The 22,970-nt window shown below is 37.6% G+C and overlaps 1 long non-coding RNA gene across 2 annotated transcripts; it reads right to left on the bottom strand.

Moving 5' to 3' along the window:
* Positions 1-20,604: 20,604 nt before the first annotated feature.
* Positions 20,605-22,758, bottom strand: LOC113318972. Of its 2 annotated transcripts, XR_003344981.1 has the most exons (3): positions 22,410-22,758; positions 21,111-22,099; positions 20,605-20,844 (listed from the first exon to the last, which is right to left on the bottom strand). It is a non-coding gene; the product is annotated as an uncharacterized LOC113318972 (long non-coding RNA). The 2 variants fall into 2 exon arrangements; XR_003344980.1 differs by lacking the exon at positions 20,605-20,844 and having other exon boundaries at positions 20,888-22,099.
* Positions 22,759-22,970: the final 212 nt, after the last annotated feature.

The following is a 22,970-nucleotide window of genomic DNA, read 5'->3' as shown; positions in this document are numbered from 1 at the left end:
TACCTTTTGTTGATGAAGTTCCACAAGCTCTCCTTAGTAGTTCTTCGTCTTCAAATGATGAATGTCGTGAAGTCTAAGGCTCAACTACACAATCTATGTCCTAGTCCGAGACATCTATAAGTAGACTAGAAATCAAGACTTATAGTTTTGATCACTAACATTGACAAACATGCTTGAGATAGCAACGCATGCGAGTTCGACCGAGCATTTCTCTAACAATCTCCCCCTTTGTCAATTTTAGTGACAAAACTATCAATACATATGAATTACAAAATAAATAAAACTTTGTAGCTTCTCATCCAAATGCTTGATCTCCTTGGAATTTTCAACACGACTCGAAATCTCCGTCACTTCCAAGTACTCCATGATTCTAAACGTGTTCAACCCAGCGTCATAGTTGTTGAAGATTCGTAGCGATAACAATGAGAAAACAAATGCTCCCAATCAATGTTATACAGTGTCATAGTATCATTACACAAAATCAAAGTTCAATTGTATCACAACTTTGACAACAATACGATGGTGATATGTATCACTCCCCCTTAGTCAATACTTCATCTCGACATGAAAACCACTCCCCCTTACATAATGATCCGTAAACCATATGTATTTGTAGTATGAGACTACACATTAATTCTCCCCCTTTTTGTAAATATAAATTGACAAAGGTACGAAAACTAGTGGGATCCTCATGAAATTTCCATAGAGATACTTCATGACCAAAAGAGAATAACATACCAACTTATTTATATGCAATCATATAGCCGAAGCTAAATGCATTCATCAAGGAGTTTATAAAGATAAAGATAACTACTACAATATTCCACAGCCGCACTCCCCACAAAGATTTGGCAATTAAGCACAAGTTCAAAAAGGAACTCTCCCCCATATAATGTCATTCTTGAAAGAACAACAAGAGCGACCTTACTTTTTACGAGAAAAGAAGGATTTTCTTTGGATATAATCAAATCACATGAGAACATGAATTTGTATCCAAAAAACACAATTGAATTAGCCACAAAAATGATCAATTCAATTGGCCATGCTCGACATAAGAGAACTTACGGAGCAACACAGTATATGCACAAAGAGGTGGATCAGTGAAAGACCAATACTGCGGAATAAACAAAGATTCATTCTATTTTTCATCACTATTTGCACAATGACATATAATAGACTTAATCTTTATAAGCAAAAGTTCATCATTTCTTCCATCAAAAAATGACATAAAAGGCTTAACTTTTGTATTCAAAAGTTCATTGTATCTTTTATCAATACTTTCATACCGACATAATAGAGATAACTTTTGAACAAGTATGGGACAATCAAGGTTCACGGACGTAAACAACATATCTCATAACAATTTGCAATATATGAAACCATAAAGATTAATACTGCAAAACTCATTTTCCAAATAACTTAGAATTTAAAAAAATAAATCTAAAAACATTGAACATGAAAACGTTGGACATAGCTATGTGTACTCACAATAATGGTTATTCCAAACCCTAGTTATCCTTCTTAAAAAAACACAAGAATAAAATTCTCATAAGAAGTTTTGTAGACATTGTAGAGCTTTCTCGGGGCATCTATAGAGAATTCCTTCTCATTATTGAAAAAACCATTGATAATGGGATCATTCAATTCCTCCACATTTTCAGAAATATTAGTTAACTCACTAAGTTCTCTTTTCAGTTCACGCAAAGTGTTCTTGGTTAGAGACAACATTTGTTCATAGTGAGAGATATCTTCTAAAGACGAAATGATTTGAGATTTTAAATCATTTATTTTTCCGATGAAATCTTTCACCATAGCCCTAAAGTTATTATCAAAATGACAAACAGACAGTAGGCAGTTGGAGGAAGAATCTGGATTATCAATCGTATCCTTCACCCTTCTTTTCCTTGAGGACAAAATCCCTTCACACAGATACACATTGACAGCTTCAACAACGTCTCTTTTTGTGGTACCTCTTGTTATAAGGGCCACGAGACTGTATATTTTTACAGAGAGAAAAGGTAAAGGAAAGTATTGTTCAAAAATGAACATAAATAGACTCTAGGATAGCAAAAACCTAAAGGAACTTGAAAAAGTCTCCACGGTTCATGATCCATTAATCTATCTCAAAAACAAAATATTTACTTGCTCAAAATAGAATAAAAGAAATCAACAAACAATTACAAGACTTGAACAACCTTGATGTAATCCTTATTTCTCAAGTACAAAATAAGGATACAGTTCATTACTATAAATTAGATAGTAATGGAGTTAACAAAATGTTCACTTATTGTGTCACAAGGTGACATCTCAAGGTTTGTTGGATGAGTAGACTTACCTCGTCTGACTCTGATTCTTTTAGACTTCTTCTTATGCCCAGGCGTCACAGACTGCTTCTCCAGAGTCAGATTCATCATTTGCATGTCATTTTGAAGTTTGGAAATTCTTTTTTTGTTTCTCTTGAATTTCCAGCACTTGGTCTGAACATGACTTGCACTTCCACAAAAAGAGCAAAACAGAGAAGAGATTTTGCATTACAAAGATGACTTCTGTTTATCACGATAAGCAAGATCAATTGATCCAGAGCCGGCTGGCACAAATGAGTTAGTTGTGCTTACAGTCTTACTTTTGAACCTAAACTTTTGTGTTTCCAAAAGCCTTTTGACAACATTGCTGAAATTTTGTATGAGCTTCCGGACAACCTTTGCAGGTCACACTTGAGAGAATTAATCTCTTTTTCTTTTAGAAATAGGTTTCTGGTGAATTCATCATTAAGACAGTCAATCTCAAGAGTTTTCACCTGAAATGATGATTCAAGTTTCTTCAACATATCTTTCAGTTGAACATTTTCCTGGTGAATTTATTCACAATTGAAATCTAGGATCTCAGTATCATACTCGCATTCAGAATATGAATTTGAGTTAATGGGAACTTTTGCCGAGAAGGCTGAAAATTATGTACATCCTTTAGTAGTACGTGAGCCATTAGGATACTGAGATGCTTTCTCTTGGACTGAATCATCAGAAGCAATAGAGAGAGAAGACGGACTCTCAGATTGTTTGCTTTTCTTCACAATATCCTTAATCTTTTGTGTAATCAGTGATCTATTAGGATCAAAGTGGTTAGAACAACATTCATCAGCCCATGACAAGTTAGAAGCTTCACTTGCAATGGTCGCAACATTGAACGTAGAGGTTTTGACTGTATTCTGATAATGATCAAGTATTTTTAATATTTCCAACAAGAATATTTATGGAAAGAGTATCAAGGTTATTTCCCTCAACGATGGCATGCTTCTTAGAGTCGTATCTAGATGGCGGCGATCTGATAATTTTCATCACAATGTCCTTTTCAGGAATAGTCTTACCCAATGCAAAAGATGCATTAACAATTTCAGACACTTTGTGATTAAACTCATCAAATGAATCTTGATCTGCCATACGAAGGTTTTCCCAATCGGAATTTAGGTTTTGAAGCCTAGCTTCCTTTTCACAGGTATTCCCTTCAAATACGGTTTCTAAAATATCCCAAGCATCTTTAGACCGAGTGCAAGTAGTCACATGATGCTGAAGATCTGGGGTAATGGCATGAATGATTGCATTCAAACCGTCGGAATTTTGCTTTGCAGCAAGAATCTCAGCAGGGTCATATCCACCAATATCCTTTGGAATGGTCGCATCTCCTACTACAACAACGGGAGCAACATAGCCATTAACTACATAAACCCATGATTGAAAATCACGCGCTTGAAGAAAGGCACACATAGCAATTTTCCACCATAAGTAATTTGAGCCATCGAAGACTGGTGGTACGTTTATAGAGATATATCACTTCTGTCCATATCAGATCGCAACAAACACAGACTTATAAGGTCTTTAATGTGTTTGCCTGCTCTGATACCAATTAAAAATGCGGAGGTATAACAACCACACCCAACAATTCGTTTGGCAATCTGAGAGGACTTACTCCAATATACTTTTTAGAGAATCAATTAGACAGTCAGACTCAATCTAGAGAAAAGTATATACAAGAGTTTATATCTCTAACTCTTAACTCAATCTGCAGTCAGCAAATATAAATTTGCGAGCCCGATTGAATATAAGAGAAGTAACTTGAACGGTACCAAAGACCATTGTTCTAGGATCAATCATTTTCAATCAACAACCAAAGGTTGGATTTCCTAATTGATCGATACAACGCACAACCTGTGATATTTCAATTATATAACAAAATATAATGCAGAAAAGAAATAACACAAACACCAGAATTTGGTTAACGAGGAAAACCGCAAATGCAGATGTAAACACCCCAATTTTGCATAAGCACGCCGCGAAATCGTATCCGAAATGTTCCAAGGTGTTAAGCCCAAAATGTTATTGCAGTGTGTAGTAAGCCTATATCCGAGCTAAATTTGAGCCCACTTGAAAACCAAGCCCAAAATGTAGTGGCAACTACCTTAAATCCATTAAGGCCCAAACAAATGTCTACTGCCTATACCTACCCAAAGTCCGTTCATTTCCTATGCACCAAAACTTGAGTTAGCAGTCCACCAAGTTCTCCGCATTAGATTAGACGTCCACCGAGTCCACCAAGTTCTCCGCATTAGATTAGACGTCCACCGAGTCCACCAAGTTCAAGTCCGTTGTTTAATGCAAGCCTCGTAAGTTAAGCGTCCACCACAAAATGTCGACATTCTTTAGATAGAAGGTTCCTTTGTTTCAAGTCTTTCCTTCAAACTAAGATCCTAGGCTTAAATGAAATCCTTTGCATTTTTGGTATGAATATCCAATGAATTTATAAGAATGGGAATAATATTTTTCAAAATGAGTAATAATATTTAGGTTTTACAGTTCCACCGTTTGATCGTAAGCATTCGATCCTAGGATCCTAAATGATTGGAGGAGACTATAAATAGGGAGCTTTTCGTTGAGTTAGAGGGAGGGGGCGGAAATCTGATAGAAATTTTAGAGAAAAGCTTTTAGAGAAGAGAAGTGATTTGGAGAAATAATTAGGGAGCAATAAAAGAGTCGGCCCTTGGGTACAATTTGCGGCGTCTTTGATTCTTAATAATCTCAGTAACATCATAATTATACGGCAGCGAAAGCAGGTTGGTGCCAAGGTTTCTACATGTCGAACTGCGTCTGTAACAGGCGACAAAACGCGCAACTGGTAATAAAATTCGTTTATTATCCAACTTTGTTCTCATGTTTAAATCCTCATAGATGTGTCCATCTCTTTTCGTTTCTTTATTCCTTCTTATTTAATCCACTATTTGATTAATCTCACGTGAGCTGCTTACCTTGTTTAGATGCGCACATACACACAGATGAAACCGCTATAGCTTTAAGCTTAATACTATGAGCCAAATTAATAGGTTATTATACTTTGGCATTTGATACAAACAATAATATCTTGTTTGGACTCATTCGGTTTGTTTCATATGAATCTTTGATTTGATCACATTAATCCAGTGTTGGTAATAGTCTTGATTCATGTTCCATAGGATTAAAATTTTTGCATTATTAAAATAGATAACAACAATAATAAAATAATAATAATAGTAATATTTTTGTTCTAGAATTCGATTTGATTATTCATTGGAGTATATATCTAATATTTTGGATATTTTGCAGGCGAGAATTATGCAAAATTTATTTTATATGTTTTTATCCAAATCCTAGTTTTCCAATTATAAAGTAGAGGCCAATCTTTGGATTGGACGGGTTAGGTGCCTCACATCTTCCTAACCCGTATCTTGATTTCCGGACCTATTTTCGTAAATTGGACCAGTGCATATTTTGGGTCCCAACTCCCTAAGTTGGGTGGCGACTTTGAATAATAATAATTCCTTGTGTATTTTTCCATTTAGATATTTAGAGATCCTAACCGATTTCGACGTATCTACAGTGGCGACTTCACTGAAGATTTGACAATCCAACTTGAAACATATTTGGGATTTTAGGGTTTTGATTGGACACTACTCGGTGTTGCACACACACACACTGCACGCACCCATTCACCTTGCATTTTCATTTTGCATCGTTCGATTCCGAATCTTAGGAAAACCTGTGGTTAGTAAAGTTGAACCCTTAAGGCGTTATCAGTCGAACACCACAAGCTTTAGCCCAGTACTAAATACTAGCCTTTGGCTACATCTGCGGTATATTTTGCTAAGGTAGCCCAAGCCTACCCAAGAGTTAGTAAAACCTGCATGCACGTGCATTAACTGCATTCATTAGTGCACAAAATCCGAGGCATAAGCACCCTTGTGTTACCATATATTTTTTTGTTTCCTTTGAAACTGGAACATGACTATAGAATCCGAAATGAATATCGATATTGGGGCATTGTCATGGTTGCGTGAACAAATCCAAAAGATGTTGGATACCAAGTTCACAGAATTGGAAGCCGAGACCAAGAAGTTTACTCTCGAGGCCATTGCTGAGTCCACAGGAAAATACGTAGGGTCTGAAATGGAAAATGACAAAAATAATCATAATTATGAAGAGGTTAAAAAGAATAATTTTGAAGAGGACATTTTTGAAGATGTTAAAGATGAAAATTTTGATGAAATGGCAGAGACCACAACACAAGGAAGACAATTATCCCAGAGGCTTAAAGAAATCGAGAGGACTCTACAGAAAATGGATGGGGGTACAGTAGATATACATGGGCTATATCCTTATCCCGATATTCGTTTGCCTCCTGGATTTGAATTTCCGGATATGGATAGATATGATGGAACTGGGTGCCCGAAAACCCATATTCGTATGTATGTTGGGTACTTAGAACCATTGGGTATTTGTGACGGGTTATTAGTACAGTTGTTTCAGAGAAGTTTGACCGGTACGGCCTTAAGGTGGCTAATGAAGACAAACCCAATCTAGTTTCGACTTGGCAGAATATGGTCAATATGTTTGTGAGACGGTTTATGTTGGTCCCTGAAATTCAGTTTACTCAGAAACACTTAGAGGCGGTCAGACAAGAACCTAACGAGGCATTTACAAAACTCTTTCCACGTTGGAGGACTAAGTCGTTAGAGCTCGATGAGAAATTAACCGAAGAAGAGATGGTAGATATTATAATGAATTGTTTGAACCATGAATATTGGAACATGCTGATATCATCTTACCATCCAACATTACACTCCTTATGGAAGGCGGGCTCACAGATTGAAAATGCATTGGACACGGGCAAAATGACAAGGTTGACAAACCCGGAGGACTCTACTGGGAATAATTGCGGAAGGGCCACATTTACAGATGAAAATCAAGTGAATATTATGCCAGTTGCATCAGTAATTGCATCACCCACAGGACCATACCAGGGGCAGAGCCATAACTGGAATCAGGGAAGACATGGACGTCCACAAAGGAATTTTGCAGAGGAAAAGCACCCACAACTGTATCAGAAAATAGAACCCAGGGTTAATTTTGTCTTGGCAGAAAATCGTACAAATTCAGCCGACTCAATCTACAAGCAAGAATATGTTGTCAATTGACATGTTCACATTAGTGAGCTCTTCACGGATCAGGTACAAATTGTGAATTCATCTAATTCAACTAATCGTCCTGTTTTTCTGTCTGAATTAATGGCAGATTATTATGGAGTTGAGCAACCGAGGAACGTGCCAAAATCCAACTGATCCCCAGCAGAGCCCGTGCATATCTCCGACCTTCTACAAAAGCGGGCGGCACCCATTAGGCCTGTTCATATTTCAGAGATCCTGTCTTATCCCGTTCAGCCACCCGCAAGTCCAGTCTACCTCTCAGATATCTTGCCTGGTCCAGTGCATGCGACGAATCAATCTTCATCTAGGTGGGAGGATCCGTTCAAAAGTGACGGTGGTGATGAAGTTCAAAATGTAGCAAGAAGCAGACCCATTTACAAGCCACCTCATCTCAGAGATAAAAATGTAGTCATGCCTCCTACACAACCATCACTCAGATTGAAGTCTACAAGAGAGGGAGATGAACAAAAAGTGGTAAGAACAATAGAGGCTGACCCAGGTAAGTCTCTAAATCATTCTGTTGGATCAATCAGACCAGTTAAGGGTACACCACCTGAATTTGTAAATAAGTCGTCTTTTATTTCCAATATTTCAAAAAATCCAAAAAAAATTGAAAAACTAAAAAACGAAAAAGATTTTGTTTGCAGGAAAAATATTTTGGAGAATAATATACTTGGTATAAATAAAGTGTTTGAGAACACTGACAAGCCGCGAGGACTGTGGAACCACCAAAAAGAAAAACCTGAACTGACTAGAGAAGTAAAATTTATCAATCGGATAAAGGGAGATCAATCTTTAATGGCACCTCAGAGAAAGAAGATGAATACAACCAAAATGTGGATACAATGCAAGAATGTGCCAAAACAGAAGACTAAAGTAGTGAATTTAGCAGAAAATAAACCACTGCAGTTAAGACCAGAATGGATGTGGAAGTCCAACGATAAGAAGGAACAGAGATTCAACACACATGAAGATGAGATTTTTCCACCAAATAAAGGCAAGACGACGAATCCTCTACCTATGGAATCAGTTTCTTACACGGCCGTATTGTTAAATTTGAAAAATGATGGAGCATCTAATAAGGAGTCAAATAATGATTTTCCCAGCATGAAGTTCAAGAAAGCAATTAATCAAAAGGAAGTGAATGATTTTCCCAGCAGAAGGTTCAAGAAAGAAAATAATCAGAAGACAATGAATAATAATCAGAGCATAAGGTTCAAGGAAGCAATTAATCAGAAGGTAATGAATAATTTTCCCAGCAAAAAGTTCAAGAAAGATATTAATCAGAAGACAACTAATGATTTTCCCAGCAAAAGGTTCAAGAATACAATTAATCAGAAGACACCAAAATATTTTCCCAGCATAAGGTTCAAGAATGCAGTTAATCAGAAGGTAATGAATGATTTTTCAGACATAGGTTTCAAGAAGATGAAGCAAGCAGAATTCCGAGAAGATCCAAGAATCGTACAGAATAGAAGAATTGTTCAACCATTTGATCGGGGCAGCCAACATGATCCAGGCCCAACAAGTGTTACTCGACCCAAGAAATACCATACCTAGGTAAGTACTCAAATCTATCTAAGGGCGGGGAACGCTCATAAAACTTAAGGAGAATTTTTAGAAGTCCAATATCTCTCTCTCGTAGTGTCAGATATAAAATAAGTAGGGGCAGAGTCGTCATTATGTTTGGCCCCTTCGTCAGTCAAAAAATAATAATAAAAAAAATCATCTAGGGGCAAAGTCGTCATTATGTTAAACCCCCGTCAAAAAAAAGGAAGGAATTATTATTTTCAGTTTTATACTGTCCAAAAAAAAAATCAGGAAGATCAGTTTTATAGTGTCAGAAAAATCAGAAAGGGGGCAGGCACCTCCATCATCATACTGGGCCCAAGACAAGTTTCAGTCTTCTATTTCGGTTTTTTTGAAGTCATGTAATTTAGAGAGAGATATGTTAGTCTATGTGTATGTCATCATTAGTTGTGTACAACATCTCCTAAAGTTCTATGAGCAACGGACGTCCAAACGGGTAGGTTTAAAAAAAAAATTGAAATTGAAAAAAAAAAATAAAAAGAAAAAGAAAAGAAGAAAGAATGGTTATTAAACAACCACTTGGGAAAATTGAGTAGCAATTAAAAGAGATAGAGGAAAAGAAGAGTCGTGTGAAGAAAACTGAAGATTTGAAGCATCGAACGTCGTCCCTGGAAAGCAGCAAAATCCTGAATCGTTTGAAGCCAATTGATGAAGTTAATTATAGCTGGGAGGATTGACAGATTCGAAAATTTGGATGGGGAAGGTAATATTTTTGGTAGCATCTATCAGAAACGTGGCAGGTCAGGATTCCTAAACCTTTGTATACATTGAGTATTTTGTTTTTCACCTTTTGTTTTTGAACAAAAAAATAAAAAAAAATAAAAAATAAAATAATAAGGGATTAGCTAGGATTTATATATTTTTAAAAATTTATTTTAGCATATGTTGAAATTATTTTAAGAAAAAAATATATTAAAAAAAATACCATGGCTGACACTCGGGCCTATTGTTATCTTGCTTCTCAGAGCCAGACTACTTCAGTGCAGAAAGTGATCCTTGGTAATTTATTCTCAACGGACAAAGGTTCAGCTTATCAGTTAGCTCTTCAGACCTTCACCCAGGTATGTGGATTACCGTCTACTTACTGTGTCGATGATATTCCCCCCCCCCCCCCCACCCTTCTATGCATTCCTTGGCAGTAGTTTATTTCGATGCAGTTAAGAAGTAAATCCCAGACCAATTTCCTATGTCTGAAAGAGATTCTATCTTATGGCAATGCAACCGTGTCAAGCACGCACAAGACTACTTTTTGGCAGTACCTATTAGTGGGCTTAATCAATGCCTCGGGCCTAGACAATTTAGAGTTGTGCTCTGTTATCGACTCGGTATTCCTATGTTCGTTGAGAATAGTTCATGTCCAAGTTGCAGCAAACTTATGGACATCTTTGGTGATCATGCACTTCATTGTTCTAAGGATATTGGGTATAAGTTTCGCCATGATATTGTTCGTGATGTTGTCATCGACATTTGCTACAAAGCCAATGTACCAGCGGGCAAAGAGGTTTCTCTTGGTCTTTGTACGGATGATGATAGAGATCTAAAGCCTGCTGATATTCTTGTTCTTAACTGGGAAAATGGGCAAGATGTTTGTATGGATGTCACAGGTGTCTCTCCATTCACTGGTGAGGGTGTCCGCTCCTTTTCCCCTGGAAAGGCTATTTCTGGCGCCGTTTCTCGTAAACGTGCCAAGTATTTGGACAAGTGTGTTGCACATGTGTTTGGTTTGAGTGTTCTGGCCTTCTCTACTTTAGGGGAGCTTGGGGAAGATACTCTTGTATTTTCAAGCGTTTACGGAATTGTTTGGTGAGCAATGACGCCAGTAGCGGCTTAAGTAGTTTTATTTTTTTATAGATTAGGCGTTGCAATTCAAAGAGGAGTTGGAGCCCAGCTTGTTGCTAGGTTGCCAACCAAAAGCTCTGTATGAGTTTTTATTTCGATTTTGTATTATAAATTTAATTTAGGAAAATAATAATAATAATAATTAATTACTCAAAAAAAAGTAATTTAGTATTTATTAGGAACATGTGCTACCAATAGCTCTTTTGTAAGGTAATCAATTAAGGGTTTCTCCAGACTTTGGACGCAAAGCTCAAAAAGGAAGTGAAAGGGTACTCGGAGAGAATTATTTATCTAAAGCTCCATATGGATCTTAGAAAGGACAAGAGATGATGAAAATATTTGAGCAAAGTCGTAAAGATTGAAGAGCTACTACTCATACGATGCGATCGATGTGATGACGTAGCATGTGGTCAGAAGAATTAATGTAATAAAGCGCAACATGTTTTCGCAATAGTTGGTATAGCACAAGTACCGCTTCGTCGTGATCTCTATCACGAGGATGTGTACTCGTGCAAAATCAAAATACTTAGAAATAATTCAGATGAACTTTTTAGTGTCATTCAGGATAATTTACGAGTAAGGAATCCAACATTTTAGTGTGCAAAATTGGTGAGTATGTCTTTGGCGTTCAGTTGCACGCAAACCTCCGCCAAAGAGGGGCAACTGTAGACACCCTAATTTTGCATAGGGAACATTATCTATATACCCCTACTATGAGGCCCATTGAAATATACCCTTACCAACTTAAATTATACCCAAAGCTTAATACATTACTAAAATACCCTCTTTTGTATAGTGTATATACAAAACCACTACCACTATAAAAAAAAAAGAAACACCACCTTTATGACCCACCATCACTGACCACCACCACCACCGTCCACCACCGCTGCCGCCATCCACCACAACCAATCGCCGCCGTTGTCCACCACCACCAACCGTCGCCGCCGTACACCACCACTGCCGTCGTACACCACCACTGCCACCGCCAACCACCACCGCCACCAACAACCACCACTACTGTCCACCACCGCCACCAACACCAGCACAGAAAACCACCACCACCAACACCGGCGCTGTCCACCACCACCACCCCGCCTCCAACCACCACCACTGTCCACCACCGCCACCAACCACCACCACTATCGACCACCACCACCACTTTTCTCATGTCCACCACCACTAGCAACCGCCACCATGTGGAGTCAACTTGCTGAAGTTGTCTTCATATCTGAGGCAACTTGTAGTTGCAGGAAATCCTACACTACACCCCTCATATGATTTCATTATTAATCAACTCATTTTTTAGGTTTACACTCTTAATTTTATTGATCAATCTTTGAATGTTCTTACAAGAAAAGATAAAGAAATCAAGAATCACCTCTGCTCTAGACTTTCTCTCTCCTATTTACTTGTTTCTTACACAAAATAGATCTGTCTCTCTTTACAACTTGAACGACTATTTATAAAGAAATACATAGTGGATGACAGCTAATCTGTCCTTTATTTTCGGGTATGGTCTGCGACATTCTCGCAACCTTACAAATGTTAATTTTGCAATCTCTCCAATTTTCGCAGGACTATCACATCTTTCTCGTGATCCTAGCTGACGTCGTTTATCGTATCATTTCTGAAATTGTTCTGCGACGTTGTTGTGTTGTGTTGATAATTTCGCTGAGATATTATCGTTGCGAGATTCTGATCCTATATCTTGCCTCTTCTCATATCTTCTCTACAAAGTAGAGAATGATGTGAGAAATGCCGCAGTTGTTCATCTTTTCGTACTCTGCATTTATCACACGTGTTCTTTCTTCCATTTGTTTCTTGACCCGTCTTCAGTAACCGCTGCTTTTCAACCGCTCACGTCTTTTCGTCTTAACGGTTTTTATTTCTTCGAGTAAAAAAAATCTCCTTTATATACTCTTCTTACTCTTCTTTCCACTTTTCTTTTTCCGATAAGGAGAAAGAGGTATGTTTCTTCCCATTTAACTCACTTTATATTTCTTTATTGATTTTTATTATTATGTTCGCTAACTCTTGCGACATTCCGCAGATCCAAAAACTGAAAGATAGTTATAATAGGACTGGGAAAGCTAGTACTCTGTTAGCTCTTCGCTCATACACAGATGAGGTAAGAAATTTTCTCTTATGATTTTAAATTCAATCTTATGATTTTAAACAGTATACTGCTTCCATTTCTTATTTCTATCTGTGTGTGAAGATTATTGCTGAAGTAGAAGAACTCCGATGTTGCGAAGACTGGTGATAAAGGTAAAGGTGCTCTTCGCAGGGAAAAATCAACTGGTCCTCCTTCAAAGAAAAGGAAAGTTCGTTCTTCTTCTCCTTCAAATATTCCTCCTCACGAAAATTCCGAAAGTGACAAGGGTGATGAGGACAATGATGATCTTGCCGCAAGTGAAGATTCTCCACCTGAATCTTCTATGGCTAAGCTCTCTGGCCTCTTTTCTGATTCTCTACAAGGAATGGGAGATAGCCAATTCGCAAATACCTGCAAAGCTCTCGCTACCCTTTGCGATGTCCCTTTACTGGATGGTGATAGCTCTCTTCGTGGAGTTTCTAGATCAGTGACTCCCGACTTCTTGCATTCTCTCAATAGTCTGGTATACTTTTATCCTTTTACTTCTTCATTGTCATAACTCAAAATTTCTTTCTATATTAATATTTTTTATATTTTCTCGCAGGCTGGAAAAGCTTTTTGTTGTTGCCTCAGATCTAGAGAGAAGACGCGAAAAATCTTGAAAAGAAGAATCTTCAATTTCGCGCAAAGAATGAAGAATTGGAAGCTGAAGTTAAAGGTCTTCGCGAGAAAAATAGACAATTAGAAATTGATTCTTCTTCGTATAAGAACAAAATCTCTAGTCTTCAGCAAGCTAATAATCAGCTTTACGGTATGTTACTTTTCTCTTTTCCCTTCATTCATTCATCCTGTTGTTTTATCTTATTTAAATGATCCTTTTTGCAGACATTTATGGTCTTTCTGATGAAGCTACCCTTCTTCGTTCATTTCCTAATGCCTTGGATAATGATACCCTTCTTGAGCGTCTTAACAATTCCTTAAATAGCTTCTCAAATGATAGAATTTCATCTCTTTCTCTAAATGAGCTTAGATCTAAATTTCGCCTCTTAGAAATTGACCATAGATCTAGTTTAGGCTTAGCCAACCGATTTAAGCGTCTCCTTCTTGATTCTAAAGAGAAAACCAATGAGTTAAGAACCAAAATTAGCGGTCTCATAGATGATAAGGATCGCATCTCTGATCAAGGTGCCAAGGCTTTGGCGAAATTCCAAGAGGCTCTTCTTGAAGTTCAACTTGAACGAGATGAGTAAGCCGCAAGAACATCGAACTCTGCGAAAGGGAAAATCAAATTCGTTCTCGTCTTCTTATAAGTAGTGAGGATGAATTTGTTTGGGCTGCGAAAATTTAGATGATGCTAGAAAAGATTTAGGTGTAAATGTTAGTCTCCAAGTTGAGCATACACCTTGATTAGAGATATGATTTCTGACAGAGAAGGTTACTAACTGCTCTTCTTTACTAATCTTTTGCTTCTTATGAATTTTCATCAAGTTAATAATTGATTGTCTTTTGCTCGCAGATTCTGAAATAGATATCGTGAAAAGATTGAGAACTCGAAGCTGAAAAGGAGGAACTCGCAAAGAATCTTTCTTCTCGCAACGACAAGTATTCTAGATTAAAGAATCAAATCAAGATCACTGTTGCGAATTTTAAGAATGATGCTATGCATTTTCGCAATCAAACTATCCAAATGGTTTGTGACGATCATAATATCCCTCATTCTGATTATCCTTGTCTCTTGGAAGAATCCCACAGAATACTCCCAGTTGATTATTCTGATAGCGAAGCTGATGATGAAGAATCTGATGGTGATGAAGTTTGATGGTGATGAAGATTCTGACGCAGACGAAGAAGGGAACAAGTCTGATGAAGATAATGAAGGATCAACTAAGAAGTAGTCTTTGTTTCTTTCTTTGATTCTCTGTAATACTTGTACATTTATTCTTCTTTCTGTATATTTGTGTTCTTTCATTTTGACCTGCATTCATTAAAACAATTCTTCCTTGCAATACAGTTAATCAATATAATCATTAATTTTGAATCTTTGTGTAAATGTATCATATGGAGACAAATAACATTTTCTAATTTCATTCATTCCCATACTTGCCTCTGTTATTTGAATCCAAATGAGAGATTTCATAAAAAATTTCTTATTTTATGCCTCAATTTCGCAGTTAATTATGTATAACTTCGCAATCTTATGCGAAATGTATTTTGATTCTTTTCAAAATCTCATTCCTGTGTGGTCTTATTTTGCCTTCCTAATTAAAGGTCTTATTACGCCACCTCTTGTCATTGAGACAAAATCGCAGGACGTCCTTGCACTTTCATGCAAAAACCCATTGATCTTGCCTTAACTTTTTCTTTTGTATTATGGCCTCTTCAGGAATGTTGCGACAATATGACAGGCCTAAATATTCTTGCGAAAATGAAGCCCCATGACATTGCCGTCTTGCGACGAAATCACAGGACGTCTTCGCACTTTCATGCGAAAACCCATTGATCTCGTATTATCCTTTTCTTTTGTATTATTGCCTCTTCAGGATTGTTGCACAAATATAAAAATCCTTAATATCCTTGTGAATAAAAAGTCTCATGACATTTGCGTCTTAAGACACTTATCAGCTCCCTAATGGAGGGTTCCGCCCTTATCTCCCCCCTGGTTTCCCCTTCAAGGAGGCGTACGTATACCATACAAGGTTAGCTCCTCCCATCCAGTCTTAACAAAAAACAGTTGTTTTCGCAGCCTCTTATCCCTTTTACCTATAGGGCTTATGGTTACGAGACTGCACCCTAAGTGGGGTTTTTTTCAGGCCGAGTGCAGTATAATCCAAGACTTGTCAAGAATGGCAAGGTACGCTTCAAACGCCCTGACACTCTTGACTCAACCGTGTACCTCGACGCCTTGATCAGATCTGCACTCCTTGGGAGAGTCCTTATTACCTTAGTCGCCCAACCTAAGTCATATGCTTAAGCTGAGAATCCAAGGTGCCTCTCCCGGATGGGTTTTATTGACCCCAAATCTCCATGACTCAGGTTCCGGTGGCGGTGTAGCCTTTCCCTGAGCCATGCAACAGGTACCCCCTTATATGACGTACTTTAGGTCTTACATTTGCCTCTTGCGAAATTGCATTCGCAAACTAGGGTGTACGCCATAAAGGTTTGCCGCTTTCTTTTTTGTCATTTTTCTCTGATTGTCTTCTGTAAAATTCATTATCTCTGCGAGGATCTCGCAAATCATCATATTGTATCTGAATTTCGCAATCTCAATTTTGCCATTCAATCAAATGTATTTTTGAGAATTTTACTTATTGCGAGAGTATCACAACAACTTAATCATTCATACATTTCTTGTTTTTATTACCTTTGTCATCCTCTGTTTTTTTATTATTTTCTGCTACTGCTTCTTTGGTAGTGGTATGTTCATCATTTTTATTCTGAGCTAGCATTAGTTTCGCAACATCTCTTCTCCTTTCCTTTCGATTGCATCCACCATCAACCTCTCACTTCTTCGTGTATCTTTGATTTTGTGTCGCCAGTTTTCCTTCTTGTTTGCTCTTCCTTCGCAAGATTTTATCTCAGTTTCGTAACACCTCTTTCCTTCAACCCAATCTCCCTTTATGATTCCTACACCACTGGGGTGAGGGAATTTGATACACTGGTGGAAAGTTGAAGCTACACCTAGAATCTCATGTAGACAAGGTCGACCAATCAACTCATTGTAGGGTGATTCTACATCAACGACACAAAATAAGATTTCGGAAGATATTCCTTTGAATGGAATTCGCATAGTAACCTCCCCTTTAGGCTTGTTAGCAGTACCATTAAAACCATATATCTTATATGGTTTTAATGGTATAAGATCATCATCTCTTCCACCCATGGTTTTATAAGTATGATAAAATAAAATGTTCACAGATCTTCCAGTATCGATTAGAATTCTATTAATTGCCCATGAATCTTCAGCTTCATCATCCTCATCTTCTTTCGGTTTTGGATTAATTTCAAATTTTACTACCAATGGATTGTCATGCACCTCTTCTCCTTCCGGAATTTCTTCTGCGGTAAAAGAAATGATCTGTTTCTGCCATTCCTCTAGTGGCGAGATTTTCGCAATATTCATAATTTCTCTTCCATCATTATCTCTTGCGAACACTCTACTCAAAACATTATCATGAAAATCTTCAATTGTCTTATATGAATGTACGATAGAGTGACAGAAAAGATTTTTTGCTTTTGCACCAACTTCTATGAAGAATGTTTCCTTCTTTTTCATCGTATTCACTTTGTGATGCTCTGGTGGTGGTGGCAGTGGTTGAGATTGTGGATGCCCTACCGGAAAGTCGTTTAGTTTTCCTTGATCTATCATTCTCAAAATAATTCTTTTTACATTTCTGCAATCATTTGTTGTATGTCCATGAAAATGATGATAAGAACAAAACTCATGGCTTCTGTGGTTTGGAGGTGGTTCCGTTCCCATGTTCCATGGTGTTGGTATATTTTCCATCAAGATTATAGCTACCCATATCTTCTCCACACTTGCATTTAGAGGTGGCATCTTGATTTCTTCCCATACTACCTTGTGACCTCCTTGTCCTCTATTATAGTTTTGTCTTTGACTTCCATAAGTTTCTTGTGGTTGATCGAGTCTTTAAATATTGTTATTTCCACCACGATTGTAGAAATTTCTTTCTCTTTCATACTCTTCTTGATCTCGGCTTCCCATAGCCACCAGTTTCTGTTGATTGTTACTCGTCACCTTCTCTTGTTGTACTTGCGAAGTATTCGCTACTGTGTTTATTAGCTTGGGTAATAAGCTTGCATTCGTTGTTTGTGAGCTGGTGTTCGCAACTGGATATGATTCCATTTCATTTTTCCTTTCCTCTAGAGCAATGTATTCTTCTTGAAGTTCTCGCAATTCAGTCATTGTGATCGTATTCTTGACTCTGAAAATTTGGACATACAATAGGTTTGTTGCAAACATAGCATTGATAAATGATAATATAAGATATCTCTCATCTACACGGCCAGCCATTTCGCTACACATAGTTCTCCATCTTTTAGTCAGGTGCTTCAAACTTTCGCCAATCCTTTGTTTTAATCCAAACACATCTTCTATACCAGGTCGCGAGGAATTATTACTTATATATGCCCCCAAGAATGTAGTCTGCAAATGATTGAAGGATGTTATTGTGTTTTTTGGTAGACCTTCAAACCATTTTAACGCCTCTCCTGTTAAGCTGGATGCGAAATATTTGCACAATACGACATCATGATTTTCCCATTGTAACATGCACCTCACATAGGCTTTAATGTGTTGAATTGCACAAGTTGTTCCATCAAAAATGCTGGTTAATGCGGGAAAATTGCATTTCGGTGGTATTCCTCCTAATTGTACTTCCCTTGTAAATGGAGTTTTCGCAGCTTCTTTTATTGCTTCGTCCAATTGTCTTCTGCCTACTTCTCCTCTATTATTAAGCATTCCTTTCATTTCTTCTAATTCTTTCAAGATTTGTTTATTTACACCTGAATCTTGATCCATTGGTCTTTTTAATTTCGCCTCTCTTCTTCTGCGTTCATATCTATCTTCTCTCGCGAAATTTTGCATTTCTTCTTCATTATCCTCATCTCATCTTCTTCTGCGATTCTCTTCCTCATCTCTATCTTGAATTTGCATATGATGATGCCTTTCATTTTCCCCTCCATGATTTTGTTCATTTCTTACCAATTCCATTCGCTGTCTTTCAGCCATTCTCTGTACTCTATCATACTCCTCATTGAGATTACCGTTATTCCGGTTTTGTGTACACCTTCTTTCTCGATTGTCGTGATTGTTCTGGCGAATTGTCTTCTGAAGCTCTTGTTCTTCCATTTCCGCTCTCAATCTTTCACGTTCGCAGATCAAACGTGCTTGTTCAGCATAATGTCTTTCAATTTCTTCTTCAATTGTCTGTTGATTTCTTTGATTTTCTCTTTCATGTAAAATTCTTCTTCCTCCCTCCCGATTTCCTTCGCTATCTTGATCATTTCGTCCCTGACGTTGTCCGTTCTCTTGATTTCCACCATTTTGCTCATCATCAAAAGTTTGATTTTGTGGAACGTAACGATCATCAGCTCTTTCTCTATTTTCGCGATATTCTTTATTAGGATTTGATATTTCTTCTTGAATATTGTTTCCAGCATTGATTGTGGGTGAGTTCCGCCTCATTTCTCTTCTAGTCGATCTTGAATATGATTTTGTAATACTTCTCGATCTTTTATTCTGTAGTCTTATATTCTCCATCCTTAATTCGTGATTTTGCCTTGTTAGATTTGCACGTTCTTCTGCCTCAGCTCTTCTTTCTTCATGTATTCTTCGTCTCAACGTTTCTAACGCTCCAATTTCCTCATCTCCATGAATTATTCCTTCATCTGCTTCTTGATTTCTCTTTTCCTGTCTATAATTTCTGTTTTGTTGTTCTTCTTCTACTTCTTCTGCTGAATTTGATTGCCAGGTGTGTATACTCACCCTATCATAATCTGTATTCCTCCCTTGAACTAGTGCTTGTTGAATTGGTGGTTGAATTTGATTTTCTCTATTACTTCTCATTCTAGTAGATTCTCCCATTTCACTTCTTTCTCTCCCAACAATTCTCTTGCTTCTTCTAACAGTAGTCGGTTGTTCGGATGTATTTCTTCTTCTACCAATTTCTTCAATGTTAACAATATTGCAAGAAATTATGGAAAATTCTTAATCAATCACTCTAAATTTTCACAAATCTCAATATTAATTTTCAGCTTTTTCTAGAATAATCTTCAATAAGTTCTAAATTTTCCCTGTTTCTAGCGCCATTATGTAGTTGCAGGAAATCCTACACTACACCCCTCATATGATTTCATTATTAATCAACTCATTTTTTAGGTTTACACTCTTAATTTTATTGATCAATCTTTGAATGTTCTTACAAGAAAAGATAAAGAAATAAGGAGTCACCTCTGCTCTAGACTTTCTCTCTCCTATTTACTTGTTTCTTGCTCAAAATAGATCTCTCTCTTTACAACTTGAACGACTATTTATAAGGAAATACATAGTGGATGACAGCTAATCTGTCCTTTATTTTCGGGTATGGTCTGCGACATTCTCGCAACCTTACAAATGTTAATTTCGCAAGCTCTCTAATTTTCTCAGGACTATCACATCTTTCTCGTGATCCTAACTGACGTCGTTTATCGTATCATTTCTGAAATTGTTCTGCGATGCTGTTGTGTTGTTGATAATTTCGCTGAGATATTATCGTTGCGAGATTCTGATCCTACACAACTAGCTCGAGTTGCTTCGAACATGGAGGCAACTAGGACAAGTTGTCTCCAATAGAATGGAGACAACTAACTCAAGTTGCTAAAACAAATGGAGACAACTAACTCAAGTTGACTCCGAATATGAGGCAATTAGTTCTAAGTTTTCTTCAAAAGTGAAAGCAACTAGCCCAAGTTGTATCCAAATATGGAGGCAACTAGCCCAAGGTTGTCTTCAAAAGTGAAAGCAACTAGCCCAAGTTGTCTCCAGATATGGAAAAAACTAGCACAAGTTGTCTCCAAAGAAAATTATACACAAATAAGTGAACCTAGCGTGAATCGAACACACATTTTCTGACATATAGTCAGTTGTGCTACCATTGCACCATAGATTCGTCAATACAAAACAACATATCAAAATCACATCCGATAGACATAAAATTGTAAAACTTATCAACTAGAGTTAAAAGAATACCAATGTCTAAGTGAGACTTGCTCGGATGCTATTGATTGCCCCTGGATGCAGCTCCAAAAATGCCTTGCAGATTAAAGTACAATTATCAGGTTAAAAAGCACCAAAATGAAAATTAGGTATCCTTAAAAAGCTGTCAAGAAGTTACTAATAAGAGATGTCAAAATGCAGAAATATTTAGTTTTTCAAAGAAAAAAGAAAGCTCTCGGGCAGTAAGGGATCTTCCCTCAATCATTTGAAGCAGTACCAAAATTGCAGTACCAAAAGGCGATAGTATGAAAAATGGAAACTTTCAATTGATATTTGATAGACAAATAAAAGGCGAAGCACACCTACAGTACCAAAATTGCACCATCAACATGTATCTAGCAATCAGTTCAGACCCAAATGCCTCGTCTCGCTCGAACACAGTTTCGTCGAATACAATTAAGCCAACACATACATCTTAACTTCTCGCAACTTCATTTGTCAATTACTTCATCGGTTCAACACCACTAGCCGCTTTACATTCTCTGCACAACACCTTCGTCCACTGTCCATCTACATCCAGTCAAGCCAATATCCCACATTCAATCAATATCGTACAACAACGAGCCACCAGCTTCTCATAATACTGACCTCAGCAGTTTGGTATTACAGAAATCCTGCGAGCTCTAGCCACTTTGTAGGAACCAAAAGCTAACTAGACTTGAGCCAGTCCATCTCCACCATTGATTCAAATAACATACAACCTTCTCCATCTTTTCTGCTTACCTTCCTCCACGAATAAAATCAGCTCAACCACATTAGCAAACTCCGACCACAACACCTTGAACTTCTGAGCACCAGCCACAGCAAACTCTCTCCATTTTGTACACACCAAATTAATTACTAATTCAGAATCATTCTTTCAGAATTGAAATGCAAAGATCTCGCCATCGCCACGAGTTACTCCAGCCAACATAGACCCTTCCAACAGATTATGGGACTTGATTCCACCTCTCATATTTACACAGCCGCCACAACCAAGTTTGGTTCGCTGAACTTCTAGATTTAGGCACTCATTGGCTGCAATTTCTATTACCCAAGTCCTATCCATCACTGACTGACTTCGAAATTCAGACAACAAAAACCACCATCACCACCTCCACAACCACTACCAACACCAATGATGTAACCACTACCATACTACAACATCATCCACCACTACCACACCAACAACAACCACCACCACCACCACACTAACAACCACCAACACAACTGATGCAACATCCACCACTGCAGCGGCTACCTCAACCTCCACTCCAACATCCACTACCACCACCACTGCGACAACAAACACCTACCACAAGCACCACTAATTAACATCATTGACATAATCAAATACACTATATATGTTGCCAGTAGAATTAAAATTAAGAAATGCAAAAAATCAAGATGATTATACAGTAAATAGGGAAAGATTACTATATCCCAGTAGCACTGATGCCTAATATATTAACTTAAAACCTCCAATTCCCATTCAAATCTAACAACCACAAAATTAGTGAAGACTTAAAAATTGGGACAAAAATCAAAACCTAAAACAAAATGATAAAGATACATAGAAGCAGAAACCATATCTAACAGCTTATATTATTAAATTTTCTTACCGGAATATTGAGAAATCGAATCCGAAAATGATATCTCTCAACATATTGGAGTTGAGTGCGGTGATGATGACGATGGTAATAAGAAGATATTGTTGTTCTGGTAGTGGTGGTGGTGGGATTTGGTAAAATTGACTTTTCGTGGTGGTGGAGATGGTGATGGTGGCGATGGAGATCGTGTTGGTGGAGTTCGTTTTGATCGTGTGTTTTTTTTCTGATGATAGAAGATAGAGATGACGATGGCGGCGACGGAGGTGGCATCGGTGGGTGCTGGATCTGGTGATGGTATTTACGGTGGTGTAGTATCGCTGGTTGGATTAGTGGAGGTTATAGTGAAATTTTTTACCCTAAAATCATCTGTTCGTGAAGAAGAGGAGAGAGCGAAAAGAGTACATAAAGGGCACTTAGAGCAACTGCACTCGACGAGTAAATCCAAATTTTCAGTCGAGTGGGCTGGCGTAATGGGACGGACCATCGATCAAAATTTGATCAAAGAGTAAAATTCAGACCAAATTTGGTCTGTGATCAAGACCAAATTCAAATATAATCGGGCGTTGATATAAT

This window comes from Papaver somniferum, chromosome 10 (genome assembly GCF_003573695.1).
Source record: "Papaver somniferum cultivar HN1 chromosome 10, ASM357369v1, whole genome shotgun sequence".
Classification (NCBI taxonomy): domain Eukaryota; kingdom Viridiplantae; phylum Streptophyta; class Magnoliopsida; order Ranunculales; family Papaveraceae; genus Papaver; species Papaver somniferum.
This window is presented reverse-complemented; position numbering and strand designations above follow the sequence as displayed.